At 47.2% G+C, this 4386-nt stretch overlaps 1 non-coding gene across 1 annotated transcript; it reads left to right on the forward strand.

The window, feature by feature from the left end:
- Positions 1-2873: 2873 nt before the first annotated feature.
- TRNAC-GCA (transfer RNA cysteine (anticodon GCA)) lies at positions 2874-2956 on the forward strand. The gene has a single exon. It is a non-coding gene; the product is annotated as a tRNA-Cys (tRNA).
- Positions 2957-4386: the final 1430 nt, after the last annotated feature.

The raw sequence follows: 4386 nt of genomic DNA on the forward strand, positions 1-4386 counted from the left end.
ATATTCCAGAAGATTTCACTAAACCTTCACCACCGAGTTTCCGACTCTTCGGAAATATATTAGCTGATGAGTTGGTAGTAGCTGTCCTCGTCTCTCTAGTACCCCTAATTGTTCCCGTACCTATGATGCTTCCAGGATCATTCACAAGTGCCATTCAAGCTTTGATTCTTGCGACTCCAGCTGCAGCTTATATAGGGGAATCCATGGAGGGTCATCATTAACCGAGTTTCGATTCCGACGAATCATCGGATTAGGATCGTGGTATTCGACAGGTACTCGGGCCACCTCTTGGAGTAGCAAAAACTGTTTCTGTGGTATAATAATATGATACCCCCCTCCTATTAGAGGGGGGGGGGAAATCCTACTACTCCCATTTCCATTCAAAGGGATGGGGATGGAAATGACAATAGTGATTCCCACCATTCGACTCGAGCATTCCCTCCAGTCTGCAGGGGGGGACGAATCACAAGATGTTCCACAATTCGTGGGAATCTTTGTCACCTCGGGAACCAATGATACCGATACTTACTAGTATCTCCTATCGTGTTACAACAAGGAGTTGAATCTCATCCGGGCCGTGGCTGGAATTCCTCATCATGAAGTACTATATTTTCATCCAATTGCTGCATTACGGGTAACGAGTGAGATTGGTGGATTCTCGTCGGGGGAATGGCTTTATTTCTCGCCCACCGGTATTGCTATTTCAATGCTTCGAATAGAAACAAGTGAATCGGAAGGAACATTTCAACCCATCAGCGGCTCTGAGTGAATTTTCACAGAATTATTCCAGTAGGCATTGATTTTTGCTAAGTCGGAATTGGTTGAATTAAATAAAAAAGAGGAGATTAATACGAACCCCTTGATTCCTGCTGCTTCTGTTATTGCTGCCGGATTAGCTGTAGGCCTCGCTTCTATTGGTCCCGGTGTTGGTCAAGGCACTGCCGCGGGTCAAGCAGTAGAAGGTATTGCGAGACAACCAGAGGCAGAGGGTAAAATTCGAGGCACTTCATTGTCAAGTTTAGCCTTCACGGAAGCTTTAACAATCTATGGACCAGTTGTAGCCCTAGCACCGTTATCTGCAAATCCTTTCGTTCGATCCACCCACAGTGAGGGGTACTTGGGGAGCCCTGTACCCCCTCCCCAATCGGACCCTTTCCAAATCGATTATCTGATTGGGAGATTATCTTATTCAGGGGGGGCCCCACCAAGCAGAAAACGCTTCGCTTCACCGAATCCAAACCACTTTTTTTTGCCTAAGAAGAAGGCAAAGCCAACCACCAAGGGGGGGAACCGGCTTTGCGGTTGGTGGCCCCGTAAGGACGAAAACAACGTTCGACTTGCATGTGTTAAGCATATCGCTAGCGTTCATTCTGAGCCAGGATCAAGGGTTTTGGGGGATTTTGCCATCTAAGCAATAACTTACGACGAGCCCCGGGGGGGCCGAAGGGGATAGCGTAGATCATACGCTACCCCGACGACCCCGCTACTAATGTAGGCGATTCATGCTTTCACTGCTGGCAAAAGCCAAACGGCCCCGGTCCGCCCACCATGCTGCTAGCGGACACTTCGCCGCAGCTGAAAATTCTCTCACTAGCAGGAACACACATAAAAATTCCGCTGCGAATCTTGGTTGTGCTCGCAGCAGGCTTCTGGTGCTTAAAAAAAGTTTCAAAAAGGCCCATCTCTAACGAATAATCGGTCAATAAATGCCACATACCAGCATTAAGCCCAAAATTGGAGAATGGCTAGCGCCACCAAATGACCATTCAATTGTACGGAAGGTGCAAAACCGAGGCAGGCAAGACGGGTTCGAACCGCAAACGTTCGGCTTTCAGCCGATCGATTTACCAATTTTAATCTATCTCGCTTTTTTTCATGGGAAAAAGGGTCGGGCCCCATCAAAACCCTCCCTCATCATTGTCGGCATAAATTCATTCCCCTCTCGGGAATTAAATTAAAGGGTGTTTGTGATTCGTTTTTTCGAATGTTTAGTGACAAACAGCACGAGTGTGCATGAGGGTCCGGGCTGTCAACCACGTCTCCCGATAATTCTCAGTACATATGGCAGAAAACGCCTTTCACATATCGGGGTCGGAATGGGATCGGGTGTTCCGCGTCTTACTAGGATGCCCGGACGGAACGAACACGCTTGATTAATGAACAAAAGAGTGCTAACGACAAAAGCACCGAACAGAGAAAGTGCAAATACAGCTGGTACTTAGCCTTTGATTGTTCGATCGCTACCAACCCCACAAGGAGGTCATCAATTCGCAGGTGGTTATTAAGTAAAAGGTGTAATATGAATGGCTACGCTTTTTCGAATATTCATGGATTATTATACGATAATCTTCGTTTGCTTTTTTACTGCGAGATTGGTAACGAAAATTCGTTACCGCTATTCAGACTTGACTCCCGATCTCTTCAATGCCGCCCAGCCGACGGCCGAAATAACTGACATACAGATATGGAAGTATACATATGTCTATGTCACCCCCAGTGGCTGCTTGTTCAGAACGCGCGTTTATCAGTGTTCGCGGCGGTCCGGTTGTAGTATATAAGGAATGGAGACTAAAAAGTTAATTAATTAAAAGGTACCCATCTTTCCCATTCTTTCTTCGCGAAGTGGTTAGTAATGTACAGCATTCTCAGCTCAGTTGGATAGAGCAACAACCTTCTAAGTTGAAGGTCACAGGTTCGAGTCCTGTAGGATGCAGAAAGTGCACATTGGATCATATACCGTTGGGGAATGCCTCTACTTGTTTGATTCCTCGAACTTCTACTTGTTTGATTAGTCCATTGGAACGGGTTAGGACGTGTGGATTGACCGATTTATCAATGTCTCGCGATCTCGGCTCAGAAGGTCGAAGCTTACTGGGAGAGTGGCCGAGTGGTTAAAAGCGACAGACTGCAAATCTGTTGAAGGTTTTCTACGTAGGTTCGAATCCTGCCTCTCCCAATGCCGAAGCAAATTAGGAAAGAGAAGCGAAGCAACCGAAGAATGAGAGGGGAGCGGGGAGGGAAGCTCGAACATCCAATATCTAACCAGCCAGCCCCGGCCAGCCCTTATTTGATTGACCAAGTGAAAGAAATTGCGGAGGAGGATCCTATGATTCCTATTACTGAGTGAAGCGAGGAAGTTTGATCGCTGTCATCCCGCGAACGCGAATGTCTGGTCTCTAATGTTGTAACTACTTGATATCCCTCATGCCTCAGTTCGACCACACCTAGCGGACGAACTCTCTTCGTTCGATTCCCCGATGGTGCCGGTGGTTGTCGGAGTGCCCCAAAGTCGAGTTGTCTTTCTTGCGTTGTAAATTGCCCGCATTTGGTTTCTGTTCTGGTTTGAATGACCTTTAGAATAGAATAGAATAGAATAGAATAGAATAGAATAGAATAGAATAGAATAGAAAAAAGTGTTGGCCTGTGCGCGTGTATAGCTCTAGGGCGGAGTGTGCCTCGGATCTCGGATTTCATAAACCAGCCTACTCATTACGACGGGAATTCCTATTTGTTGTCGAAAGCAAGCTATGCGATCGGGGCAGCCACGCAACGGGAAGATCCGATCCTTGGCCCAAGGTTGGCTAGAAGCAAAGATCCTTGGCCTGCGCTGCGAGCGAGCGATGTGCACCGGCCAGAAAGGATACCCCCGAGAGCAAGGCTTCGGCTTCTCCAAGGAACCTTCTGGAATTCAATCCCAGCAGCAATGTATATCTCGACCACGTAGTTGCCTCTCGGGCGACGAAATGCTCTATGCCTACCATTCGATCTCTGGATAAAGCCTTCGATCAGCACATTCCCTACGAATCGGTCTTTCTGAACAGCTCAGCCAGGATCCAACTTCCGACATACAGCTTTTCCATGATCCTCCTTTTCTAGCTTCGAGCCGGAAGCATACAGCTTCCAACCTATGGGGTCGAACAGCTAGGAACTTTCTTTCTTTTTACCCAATTTTCCATTAAATACTGCTAACCCCTGGCTAACAGGGTGAAAAAGATAGCTTATATCCTACCCGGCTTCTGTCCCACTCTCTCGATCGTCAGATCCACACCCTCCTAGATGTTCCCTATCGGTTCATCTAACGATCCACCTCGTAGCCCTCAGCTATTCTATCCTCATGGCTAGGATCTTAATCTCTAAACCACCCCCCGGTAAATTGGGAAATCAAGATTTCCCTTGCTCAGATGACGTTAGGAAAGGCTGGATGACGGTTATAGCCGTAGACGCCTATTCGCTCTAGCAAAACCATGGCTCACTAACATGGAGGTATCCGACTAAAACGGAAAACCTGCACTTAAACGATCAATATGGACCTCATCCACAAACAGCACAAACAAGGACTTCCTGAATCACCAATAATTTGAACAGTTAGGCCTTCCCATCAATTCA

The sequence above is a fragment of the Dipteris shenzhenensis genome, unplaced genomic scaffold, assembly GCF_047967505.1.
Source record: "Dipteris shenzhenensis isolate YYH24624 ecotype China unplaced genomic scaffold, Dip_SZ_1.0 scaf0027, whole genome shotgun sequence".
In the NCBI taxonomy this organism is placed as follows: domain Eukaryota; kingdom Viridiplantae; phylum Streptophyta; class Polypodiopsida; order Gleicheniales; family Dipteridaceae; genus Dipteris; species Dipteris shenzhenensis.